The sequence below is a fragment of the Perognathus longimembris genome, chromosome 5, assembly GCF_023159225.1.
Source record: "Perognathus longimembris pacificus isolate PPM17 chromosome 5, ASM2315922v1, whole genome shotgun sequence".
NCBI lineage: Eukaryota > Metazoa > Chordata > Mammalia > Rodentia > Heteromyidae > Perognathus > Perognathus longimembris.
In genome coordinates, this window is record NC_063165.1 from 53667099 (window position 1) to 53680572 (window position 13474).

Below are 13474 nucleotides of genomic sequence, written 5' to 3' on the forward strand. Positions count from 1 at the left end.
TGGACGGGGAGTAGGGAAGAGAAATATTCTGTGTTGTATTATATCCATCCATTTGCTCACTCATTTGTGTGTGTGTGTGTGTGTGTGTGTGTGTGTGTGTGTGTGTGTGTGAATCCTGGCCTGAACTAAGGGCCAACATGCTGTCCCTTAGCTTTTTTTACTCGAGGCTAGTGCTCTACCACTTGAGCCACAGCTCTACTTCCAGCTTTTCACTGGTTAATTGGAGATAAGAGTCTTAGGGGCTTTTCTGGCTGGGCTGCTTTTGAACCGGTGTCTTAGCCTTTTTAGTAGCTAGAATTCTAATTGTGAGCCCCCAGTGCCAGGCTGAGCTCAAAGTGATTGTAAGTTGTGTTACTAAACAGGAAAAGGGAATCTAGGCTCTTGGTCCTAATGTACAAGATTGGAAAAACAAAGACAAGGAAATGTTAAAAGATGGGTAGCTAGGATTACTACAACATGAGCCACCCATGCCCCACTTCTTGCCTTCAGAAACTGCAGCTAGCCAGGCTACAGTGGTACTCCAGCTATTTGTCCTAGATTCACTTGTTCTTCCCTTCATTACCATGTACCTACTATGTATCGTGTTGAATAAATGTGTCCTGGACGTAAAAATGCACATGCTTCAAAACCCCATCCTGAAGTCAAGAGGAAATAAGAAAGTCAGACTTCCAGTGATTCATATCAAGGCTGGGATCCTGACTTGGACAGTGCGGAGTGGTCTGTCCAAGCCCATGGGGAATCTGATAGCAGGGAGACGTCTACAAGGTATTATCTCTGCCACATGAAGATGAAGGACACAGAAGTCCTGTAGGAGACACAAAGGAATGAGGTACAGGTTGGACATTGGAGCTATACATTGGGTATTTTCATTCTCAGTACTTCCTACTCCTATATTAAATGATATCAAATCCATCCATTCAAGTGTTCAGTAGCTATGTAATTGACTACCTATAGTGTTCTTCAGCTAGATAAAGCATTATAGCAACCAATCTTGGTTGATCCTTTGACAGGTGACAAGCTTCCATCAAGCATGGTGAGTAAAGAGAAATGAGGAACCACAGAGAGCCACGACTCAACTGAGATGGCTGAAAGTGTCCAGGTGCTTCCAAGGCCCCTTCATTAATCACAGTGAGTTTCCCTCTGGGTAGAAATGAGGCATTCCCTCACTGGGGTGAGGTGTTTCTTATTGGATGAAGGGCTTAGAACATTATTTCATTGTTGGAGTACAATGCTGGCTATTGACCTCCAGGCTGGACCCTAAAGTATGAGGTTTTCTGTATAGCTAGTATACTTATATACTAAAAAGTAAAGTTCATTTTTACTTTATAATTACAAGATAATATGTGGTCACTGAAAAAATACAGAAAAGGCAAAAGGTCACTACTCATTGTTATTTTTCTTAGTTTTCTTTATGACTTTACATGGCTATGATTATTAGATTACAGTGCATATGTAAATTTATAGTCTGTCACTTAACATTATAACATAATAAACTCCTCATAAATATCATTTCAAACGAGTACATAGGTTTTCATCATTTATGCACCATGATGTTCTCAATATATTTAAGCATAAACATTTCTCTTTTTTTGGTAGATTTGGTAGTTTGAACTAAGGCCATCAAGCCTATGGGCCGGCACTACAAGAACCATGCCTCTGGGTCAATTTTTTAAAATTTGTTTTTCTCAGTATAAATTTGTGGAAGTGGAAATTCTACTTAAGGAGAAGCACACACAAATGCATATTCCCTATAAGCCTCACCCATGGCAGGGCAAGCTTCTAAGAAAAGAGGGCTCCTTTTTGTCCCCTGCATTGGAGACTACATGGAGCCCACTGCTCTAGCCTGCTTCTAGAAGGCTGAAGTATTTTAACTGCAGCAGGAAACCATCCTTGTTTGTTGGTGGGGACAGTAGTAATGAAGATTGACTTCCTGAGGAAGTGTCTTGTTACTGAAGTCCAAGATGGGGTAGACAACAGGAGGGACTGCCCTGCTCTAATGAAGCCAAGGAATCAAAAGGCAGTGACTGTATCACAGTGTCTCTGGCTCAGTGGTGGCTTCTGGTAAACATTGTTCATACTCACTGGCTACTCCCCTTCACCACAGGGAGAGGGATAGGACCAGCTCATCCAATTTCTCCCCTCTGTGTGACTGGGGAATTGTAGGTGTTGCTTTAGCAGAAATATGAAGAATCCTTTGAGTTCAGGAACACTATCCTGAAATCTGGTCCATGGTACTTCCTTCCAGCATTTCTGCCGTATTTGCATCTCAGGGGCCTTCCCTGCCCTTTCTAGAAGCAGGACTGGGAGGAATCAGTGAACTAAAATTTCCTAGAGTCAGAGCAAACATTGCCTTGACTTTTGTGTTCTCCAGTGACAATTTCCTGGCACTGAGCTGAGCCCTCAGCTGGAGAAGCAGAGAAGGCTCAGTACACAGCAACTCTTGAAGGTGCTTGTGGTGGGGGCTAACAGTGAGGGCTATGGGTGATGGGAAAGGGATCAGCGCTCATGCAGAATGCACAAGAGAACCAGGTATGGGTGGGCCTAGCCAGTGTCTAAGAGACCACCCAACCCTCAATCCCTACCGAACCTGTTCCGGAGGTGCCTGTCTGTTCTGCCTGGCCTCTGCACCTTTGAAACCAGTTGCTTTCACACACAGCAAATAAGAGTCGGTCTGCTCTCTTTCCCACCCTTGGATGGGCCCCTTGGGGGCTGCAGTGGAGGGCCCCACCCTCCAGGGGGAAGTCTGTGCTGTGAGGTACAACAGGACACCTGGGACCTGGCGACAATGACTCACTGTCACTCTTGAACAAAGTGATTTCATCTCTTTGGTTCCTTCCTCTTTCAGAGTTGAGGCAGTTTCTTGTAGCTGTAAAGGTCTGATGGTGATTGCAGCAAACCTGCAGAGAGAGAGAGAGAGAGAGAGAGAGAGAGAGAGAGAGAGAGAGACATGCTGTTTAATAGGGTGCTAAGACAGCAGGGAGGCTATCCTTCCCGCCTCCAGTCCCACACGTGTGGCTCTCATTACTGTCAGGAGGCGTTAAGTCGGCCCCATGGAGATGAGAAGAGACCCCTTAATTAGGCACCATTCCCATATCTAGAGACTCCCAGCCTGGGCTGGGCTGGCCTGGCTGCCCTGGCGTTGTGGGGAGCCCAGTCGGCAGGGCTAGAGGGGAGTGGAAGGGGGAGGCTGTGGCCAGGGCATCTGAAGGACTCAGCAGGTTTACACTTCGCTGACCTGATGGATGAATGGGGCTCTGTCCACCCACATGGGGCCTGGAATCTTCAATTATGGCAATTACATCAACAGGTCGGAAGGGCAGCACTTTCCACTGAAGAGGTTCAGGGCTTAAAAGGAAAACCCTAAAGCCACTGAGAGTCTCCCTCCCCCCCACCCCCAACTACTTTCTTTTAAAGGCACTGAGCTGACTCAAGAAGACTCCCTTCTCCAGTCTAATTGAGCCACAGCTTCTATGTAAGATCTGGCCAGCCCATGCTTGCCCACCTGTGGGCTTCAGGCTCTTTTCCCATTCAGCTTGGTGTTCTAGTCCTTGGAGCACGTGCATGGAGTGTGTCACCACTTGGAGGACAGGACATGGTGCCTTCCTCTCTGAATCCCCTCCAGCATGCAGCACAGGGGGTGCCTGTCTAGATGGCACCAAACTGTTGCCTGAAAGATAGATTCCTAGGAAAAGTCATCTAGTCCCTCTAGCCCTCAGTTTCCTCATCTGTAAGATGGGTACAATGCTATTCACTTCTCCTCCCTAAAGTTCCAAAGACTACAGGTGTGACCACATACTCAAATGAACTAGGCACTTCTTCAGTCTACCTGGTCTGGTAGGTAAGGGCCTGGAAGTGGGGCCCTTGTACCTGGAAAGTGGGTGTTAGCTAGGAATTTGAATTTAAAAAAAAATGTAGATTCTAGGCCCTCCTCCACTCCAGATCAGCTAAACGAAAAATTTGTATTTTACCACGCTCCACAGGAAATTGATATGCATGTTCAAGCCTGAAAAACACTTTCTTCTTTGGCAGTATTGGGTTCCAAGCTTGGGGCCTTGAACTTGCTTAAGCAGGTGCTCTATTGCTGAGCCATGTTGCTAGATCTTTATTGTGCTACTTATTTTTGAGATAGGGTCTTATTTTTGACTGGGCATATGCCTGGACTTTGATTCACCTATTTTTAGGGTTCCCATACCATCTGGGATGACAGGCACAAGCCACCACACCCAATTTCTGTTGAGACAGAGTCTTATAAACCTTTTATGCTTGAACTGGCCTGGAACTTTGGTTCTCCTGACCTCAGTATCTCATATTAACTAGGATGGCAGGTGTGTGCCATACACCCAGCTACTGATTAGGAAGAGGGTCCTTTGAACTATTCTGCCTAGACTGGCCTCAAACCACAATCTCGGTCTTCTAAATCCAAGATGGACTTGAATTGTGATCCTCCCAATCTAGCTCGGATTATGAACATGAACACCAACTCCCAGTACAAATCTTCTTTTCCAGACTGAAACTGGTACACATTAAACATGAGTGAGCCAGAGGGGAGAAGCCTGTGCCCTTGTCATCTGTAAGATGAGGACAGTAATATTTATTTATACTTTTGAGGATCCAGTAAAGAGGTGGCTTGTTGTGAAGGCATTTTACCCGGTCAGCCCCTAATGAATTCAAGGTGCATTTGTTGAGCAGCTATTAGAAGGCAGATTTAGAAGTTGTAAAATATCCTCTCTGTTTAGGAACAGTTAAAGTGTTCCACGGGTTGGATATTTAAAAGAACTAAGTACATAAAATGTAAGTACTGTCAGATAACTATGCTTTAAAAAGGGGAGGATAAGGGACACAACAGCCGATTCTGGTCAGGGAAGGCTACACTGATGCGGTGGCCTTTTCTGTAGGAATGAGTGAGGCCCAGATGCTCTAACAGAGTTTAAACAAACCCTCTGGGCTATGAGAGGGGATGGGGTGGGGCGCCAGTGGTGGCCATTAGTCTCAGATTCTGCAAGAAACAGTGTATTTACAAATGGTGGTGTGAGTTGATGGGTAAATACAGCCCAGAGAGGCCTTGCTGCCTAGCCAGGCTGTCTGTCCGGTTTATGTTAGGTTTCAGTCCTGTGTTAGAACCACCCACCAGCCAGAGAGCTACTGTTGTACCCAAACTGCTAGTTACCTAAGAGGAAGATACCTTTTTCTTTTCTTTTTAATTGTCATGTATTCTAACAAGCAAGGCTTATGGAAGGTACCATGCCCTGCTCTCTGAGATTATAAAATGGATACTGGGGTTTAGATGAGGAAGGGAAGAGGCCTCTAGGTCTGTCATTTATGTGAATAACGCAGTTGGAAAGGCAAGGAGACATCTCTGGTGACTGAGAATTGTGGTGTCACCATGTTTAGCGAATGTCCAAAGTCTTCATTCTGCACCACCAGCTCCCCTCCCCCATCCCAGTACCCAGTGTGTCCAACACAGCAGTGAAGGGCCTGCAGCTGTCAGCCAGAGTACAGTAAAGCAGTAAAGCAGTAAAGATACTGTGAGGATCCAGAGAATGGAAACTGGGGTGTTCCGCAGAGACCCCTCCCCAACCAGCTGAGAGAATGGGGGCCACATGCAGATGCAGCATCACTTCCGGGTATGGGAGCCTGAGAGGGTGCACTGGGTGTCTGCCTGCCTGGTGGGACCTTTCACTTCACCTTGTTCATGGTGAGGGGAGGCACAGTCAGGTGAGGGAGGCCCGCACTGTGTCATATGCTTAGGCTCCCTATGCTCCGCGCTCAGCAATTGAGCTCAAGACAAGGACTTGTTTTGCTTGTATTGAACAGCACCTTTGGGTGCAGAGTTAATCTTTAACGAGACTTGCACATACGGGTTATGTGTGTGTCTCTGGCAAGGACATGGGGGGCAAAAGGCTTTCTGCACCACTGCTCTCAGTATTCATGCTCATTCTGTGTGGGCAAAGAAGCGAGATGACACCTTATCACCAGTCCTTTTCAGTTCCCTATTGATGTAGGTGGACCGTGTTTCAAAAGGTGACCCCACAAGGAGACTGTTGCTCTGGGTGAATCCTTACTATAAGCATGGGAAACAGCAATCTGCGGCTGACACAGCTTGAGACTGGCAGCCAGGGTGGGCTAGATTTGAATCCAGACCCCCATCTTATTATTTGTGGTACTTAGGGAAGTATCTTCACCTATTTGAAGAACCTCAGTTTCTGCTGACTGCTTGTGGCTCACACCTGTAATCCTAGCTACTCAGGAGGCTGAAATCTGAGGATCCAGGTTTGAAGCCAGCTTGGAGAGGAAAGTCTATGAAACTCTGATCTCCAATTAATCAACATAAAGCCAAAGTAAAGGTGTGGTTAAAGTGGTAGAGCACCAGCCTTGAGTGAAAAAGCTAAGGGTCAGTGCCCATGCCCTGAGTTCATGTCCCAATGCCAGCAACAAAAATAAAGAAAACAAAAACAAAAACAAAGAATCCCAGCTTACCCATTTATACTGCAGGAGTAAATTGTGGGTCGTGAGGACTAGAGCTAGTTCTATGCTTGCTAGGTAGCTCTGAACCTGGGTGTGTTGCAGGCTCTGCAGTCTAGAGATGAAGAATTGAAAGGCATTGCGTTCACAAAACCTTGCCAGTGTCAGAACTGGGAACTAGTGAAGGAACTTAGTGTTAACTCCATATCTACCAGAAAAGGAATCTGTAGCCCAGAGCACCCACCCCATGGGGCCCTGTGGCCATTATGACTACCTTCAGATCCACACAAACCCCACAGAAAAGGGAGCCTCGGCCCTCACGTTTCCTGGACCCATCCTCATCCTCCACCCCCAGGATGTGTGTTTGCTCTCCTGACTCCATTTTTGCCTTGCCCTTTGAACTTGGCCCTTGCTAGTCCTGTCTAATCAGCAGTGAGCCAGAGTCTAGCCAAGTCACAGTGACTCTGCGTAGCTTTTGGCTTGGAGCACATCTCTCTCTCTAGAAGGATCCAGGTGTCAGAATGCTTTCTTCTACTCCCTTTCTCTGAGGGCTGTGTTAGTTTCTAGGATGACATGTCTCCCCTACTTTTTCTCTTATTTATTTGGGAACAGGATCTTGCTATGGAACTCAGGTTGGTCTCAAAACTGCTCTCACCTCTGCCTCCTAATTGCAAGGCCTTTGACAAAAAAGTGTTTTACAACCATAGAGAGCAGTCTTTGAAGATCTTTTGGGGGAAAATGCTCAAGTGCCTGCTTCATTGAGTGTTGGCATCAGCAGGAGGGAGAGGGGCACCCTAAAAGGAGGGGAAGACTTCACAAAGGACTCTCAGCCTGTCGCACAGTGAACCAAGGGAAAATTCTCATGACTAACTCTTCCTCCTCTCTGCTTAACAATTGTACCTCCCTGCTCCAAGCCTCTGTTTCCTTCTCTGTAGGATGAGAGTGACAAAATCCAGGAGACTTCAAGTTGTCATCTGGACCATGGCAGACACTGGACGTGAAAACACTTGGTGAACTCCACTTTGGAAGTACTTCCTAGTCCATTTACTTGTTTCTACGATTAAACATTTATTTGCACATTTCTTTCATCGTGAAATGTGCATCCTGCGTTTGCTGTGCATCAGAGCTAAGCTGAAGGCCCTCCGGGCATGCAGTATATCTTGTTTTAGTAGGGATAGGTTAGGTGATGCCGCATTAACAAACAAGTCCCCAACTCTCAATGTCTGGAAGCAATCAGTGTCCATTTCTCACAGATGTGAGCTTCTCAATATTGCTTTTCAGGGCTAGGAATCCCTTCCAGGTGCCAGCTGGACAGGTGTTACATCAATGTATGACTCCACTATCGCAATACAGTCTGTAGGAGCCACTACGTCAGGGGAGGAGAGTGACGAGATTTGTGCACCTGCTTAGAATGCTTCTGTCTGGAAGTGACACCTAACACTGCTGCTCACCTGGCACTTCTGGACAGAAGATGACACATCACCACACCCAACTTCAAGTAGGGGCAGACCAGTGGGCTCCTTCCCTGGGCCTCTAGGGAAGGAAATATGGAAATAATGTGAACCTGGTGAAATGACCACATTGCTAATCCTTAAACTTGCAACAACCCGATTGCACACATGAAGAAATGAAGGAAGAGCAGCTCCTCCACATTCCTGTGGGAGCTAAACTGCAAAGTGACTGCAAAGCTTTTGCTCCTTTCTGAGGCCCATGGCCCTCTGCATACACAGAAGGGCCTTGTTACAGCTGGAAACTCAGAAACTTGCAACTGGGGACTTAGTTCTCACTGGAAAAACCCAAGCAGCCTTCCTTGAGGAGATGGCCCTTGCTTTATCTTGAAGAGGCCCTATATGGACATTTAGAGACGTCTGCTCTTTCAATCTGTGAGGCATTTTGTGTCTACGCAGATAGCTTCCTTCCTTTCGAGAATCAACTGTAAAGTGTATTAAGTTCATATTGCTGAACACGTTTGCACACAGTTCCTTCAGAAGAGAAGTCTAGAGAGATGGGGGTAGGAGGAAGAATATTTCTGATTGGTTTGAACAAGCAGCTTTCCTGGAATGGTCCCTGGGGAGAAATCTGATACAGGGCATCAATTAGAAACTGGATTTGATTGCAGCTTTAGTGCAGCCTTCCTTCCTCCTTCCTCCCCCTCCCTTCCACCCCTGTTCCCTTCTCCCCTCAGCTCCTGTCTTCTCTGCCTGAGTCAGTGCTGAGCCCTGAGGAGGTGTGGAGGGAGACAGTTTGTGCTGGGCAAGGGTGTGTGGGGGGGTGTAAGAGGGTAGGAAGTTGTCTGACAGTGTGGGGGATGGGTAAAGTGGCAGGGCTTCAGGGTCCCAGTATTTGCTTAGAAATTCAAGAAGAAACCACCAGTGTGAGGCCGAGTGACCCCATGGAGCGATGTGGGTAACTGGAGTAAAAGAAAATAAGCTAGCCACACAGAGCCATGGAAAACCATGTGCAGGAGCATTGAGTGGCTGCTGAGAGACAGGGCGGGGCCGCTGTCCCCTAGGTCTGCCGGCCTCCAGCCTGGCCCCACAGCGCTATGCCATCAAGCAGGCCCCACCAACAGTCAGTGCTCCCAAAGCAGCTGGAGCAGAAGGTACCACCTGCTTGTCCTGCTGCACCGCCCCTGCCCCACTCAGGAGAGACTCCGGGACAGAATGTGTTCCTGGACGGTCTCCTGAGGGCGCTTTAATTTTTTTTTCTTTGCTTTTCTCCCTTCCCTTCCTCTTCCCCTTCTCCTTCCCCTCCCCTCCTCTCCCTTCCCCTTTCCCCTTCCCCTTTTCTTTCCCTCCCTCCCTCCCTCTCTCTTTCCCTCTTTGTTTTCCTCCCTCCCTCCCTCCCTCCCTCCCTCCCTCCCTCCTTTCTTTCTTTCCTTCCTTCCTTCCTTCCTTCCTTCCTTCCTTCCTTCCTTCCTTCCTTCCTTCCTTCCTTCCTTCCTTCCTTTCATACTGGGGTTTGAACTCAGGGCCTTATGTTCTCCCTTAGCTTTTTTGCTTAAGGCTGGTGCTCTACCATTAGAACCACACCTTAACTTCTGGCTTTTTGCTGATTAATTGGATATAAGAGTCTTGGGGATTTTTCTGCCCATGCTGGCTGCAAACTATAAATCCTCAGATCTCAGCTTCCTGAGTATCTAGGATCACAGGTATAATCCACTAGCACCTAGCTCTAGGAAAGCTCTAGGAAAGACACATTCTCAAGCCTTGTGCTGGTGGCTCACACCTATAACCCTAACTACTCAGCAGGCTGAGATCTAAGGATGTTGGTTCGAAGCCAACCTGGGCAGAAAAGCCCACACAGCATTCTCAGGCTCTATGCTCAGAAGCTTTGACTTAGGGTCTGAGCCTCATCTCTGCCCTGCAATTGATTCCTCAGGTCCCATGCTCAAAGGACTGCCCCTCGAGGCCAGGGGAGTCTGGGAAGTACATCAGTAATGTTCTTGGCAACCACCTACCAGTCAATGTATCATTCCCAGTACCAGATGACTCTCAGAGCCTGCAGAAAGGACCAATGCACACTTACAGTGTCCAGTCATCTTTGGCCTGCTCCCTGGATGCAGGTCCTGTTCCAGGAGCAACTTTCTTCCCTGGCCTTCTTCCATCTCATCTAAGGAAGAAGCCTAGGAGGGCAACTACTGTCCATAGCAGCAGCCACAGTGACCTTCGCTATGCTGTCTTGGAGCCATGAGGAGAGCTGCTAAGCCAGACATGTGGTCTCCAAGGCTGCCTGACAGCAAAGTGGGGCTCCGGGGAAACAAGGCCAGCCCCATATACACCTGCATTACACACACACACACACACACACACACACACACACACACACACACACACACACACGCGCGTGCATGCATGCGCACTAGAGAGAAAGAGAGAGAGAGAGAGAGAGTGTGCACACCGAGCTTCACTGAATGGCTGGCTGGTTTGGGCAGGGTTTAAAATCTGGGACATCTATCTGGAAGAATATTTGCATTTTGGTTTCTAAATTCCATGAACAGCTTTACAAAAAGAGAGACAATGGTTGTGCCTTAGGTGCCCAGGTCTTTGTGACTGCCAGAGAGGAGAGGGTCGAGGGTGGACCCTCTTCTGTGGTCTCCAGGCATGCTGAGCCTAGAGAGGGTGAGTGGCTCTGAAGAGCTAGTTACACAGGATGTGACACATGTAATGTGTCCTCCAATTGTGTGTGTGCATGCCTGTGTATAATACATGGTGTCTGCATGCATAGATGGTCAGACCTCCATGTCTGCAGGTTCTACATCTCTGGTTTCAACTACAGTCAAGAAATATTCATAAAAATTATCTGTATTGAACATGTACAGACTTCTTTTTTTTTCCTGTGGCAGCCCAAGGTGCACACAGTGGCTAGAATTCAGTGAGTATTAAACAAAATATTTTTAGGAAGGAAAGAAGAAAGGAAGGGAGGGAGGGAAGGAGAGAGGGAGGAAAGGAAGAAGGAAGGAAGGAAGGAAAGAAGAAAGGAAGGTAGGAAGGAAGGCAGAAAGGAAGGAAGGAAGGAAGGAAAAAAGGAAGGAAGGAAGGAAGGAAGGAAGGAAGGAAAGAAGGGAGGAAGGAAGGAAGGAAGGAAGGAAGGAAGGAAGGAAGGAAGGAAGGAAGGAAGGAAGGAAGGAAGGGTCTAGATCACACATATACACAGTTGGCCATACATAAACCAACATGTTCATGCTCTGATTGTTCAGTTCTATTCCTCTGTGTGACATGCAGGCTGGAGAAGTCAGGACGTTTAGAGCAGATAACAGGGTGGCATCATGTCTCTGGAAAGGATATTCTCGGGAGAAAGTGACCTCATTTGAGAATGGAGGTCCAGGGCCTCTTCCTCTCCCCACCCAAAGCCCAAAGGCTCCCATCTTCTGTGTGGAGAACCTGCTCTTATAGCAGGTAGCACCCAAACTCCAGAGACCAAGGGCTCTGAGGGTGTCAGGGATACTAGGTTAGAACCTCTCCCTTTCTCAAATGGGGGTGGGGGAGTAGAATCACCTGATATCATGTCTTTCTGCCCTGGTTCTATAATTAGGCCCCCTTTTCCTACTGTGGGCCAGCAGCCACAGCACAGACTTGACCTGCATTTGGTCTGTGGCACAACCCTGGGGAATGGAGGAGACAAGTGGTGCAAGAGCAAAGGGTGGGGCAGGCTCATGGCTAAAGCATGCTCATTCACCAAGGAGCTTTTATTTTAGCTGTTCAATACGAAATGCATCTACCTATTCTAAATTCAGTGTAAGCACACAATGCTCTGAAATGTTCCCCTCCCACCCCTGCCCTCCATCCATCCAGTTAACCATATTGATGTTCTTAGTTTCTCAAGAATCTTTCACAGCCAGGTGCTCGTGGCTCACACCTGTAATTCTGGCTACTCAGGAAGCTGAAATCTGAGGATTGAAGCCAGTGAGGGCAAGAACATCCAAGGGATTCTTATTTCTAATTAACTACCAAATCAAATCAGAAGTAGAGTGTGGCTGAAGTGGTAGAGCACATGGTTTTTGTTGTTATTATTTGTTTCTTTTTGCTGGTCCTGGGGCTTGAGCTCTGGGCCTGGGTACTGTCCCTGAGCTTCCTTTCCTCAAGGCCAGCACACTACCACTTGAGCCACAATGTCACTTCTGAATTTTTTTGAGTAGTTTATTGGAGATTAGAGGCTCACAGAGTTTCCTGCCCATGCTGGCTTCAAACCAGGATGCTCAGATCTCAGCCTCCTGAGTAGCTAGGATTATAGGCGTGAGCACCAATTTTGAGTGAAAAAGCCAAGTGAGACTGTAAGGCCCTGAGTTCAAGCCCTAGTATTGGCGTGTGCATGCGCGCGCGCTCACACACACACACACACACATGCACACATCAAAACAGAACAACAACAACAAAAAACAAGGGTCATAAATCCGGAGTGATTAGCTCTGCCCCAATGCTATGACAATACTAGGACCACCACCTCTTTCTTCACTCCTCCCTGCAAAGAATCATCCAGAAAAGACTGCAGACTCCTATCCAATCTTGGTAATGTTTGCTACAAAGCAGAACCTGGCGGGTGCAGCCCTTCTCCTCCCTTCTGTCCTTTGGAGGGTAGGTAATAACATTTGTGAACAGCCTGAGGAGAAATGGGCCCAGCAGGAACCACCGAAATGCACATTTTCCAGGGCATCTCCAGTGGTGGGTCCCCAGACAGGGACTTGTCATTTTCTCAGTCTCCAGGGCCAGGGGCCTCTTCCGTCCTGGTCTGGAGACCAGAGTCAGCCCAAGGGAGGCCTGAGGAGCTGGCAGCAAGCAGCTCTAAATCATTCATGCTGTGGAGGGAGAGGCCAATGTGGCGGCAGAGGGGATTTTCATAGTTTATATTGAAAGACTTACAATGGTGAGGGAAAGGAGCCGAGTTCCCACAGGGTCCCGTCACTCCTGTGGGGGGCTGTGGGAGCCGGGCCTGGCCGCCTCTTTCTCTCTAGGCTGCAGCACACACACAAGTTTTTAATAATTAAGTAACTTTAATTGTCCTGGGAAAGCTGAGCTTGCCTTGGGGCATGCTGCACAAACTCATAATTAATGTTACCAAGAGAGATTAGCAAAGGAGAACTGAGAAATGATTCACTTTTTAAAAAGCGCCTCACTGTTAAGCCTTATTATTCTAAGTTTAGAACCTCATTTATCTGCTGAGAGAGAGAGAGAAGAGAGAGAGAGAGAGAGAGAGAGAGAGAGAGAGAGAGAGAGAGAGAGACCCAAGCCCCAGAAACAATACATGTGAAATTAAAACTTTTTTCTTAAGTCAAGAAAATTTCAGTATTTAGTTGATTTCCTTCTGGAAACTGGGGAATTATTTTTAACACAGAAGAGCATAATAAATCATAATACATTAATAAAACATCATGCTTTTTAGTGTATCTTTTTTGCTTTGAGACAAGATCATGGGGAAGCTTGGGGAAGTAATTTTTTCCTGTCTGGTTCTTTATGAAAGATATGTCAAATGCTGTATAGTCTTCAGTGATCCTCTGTGGAGTGATACTAGAAAT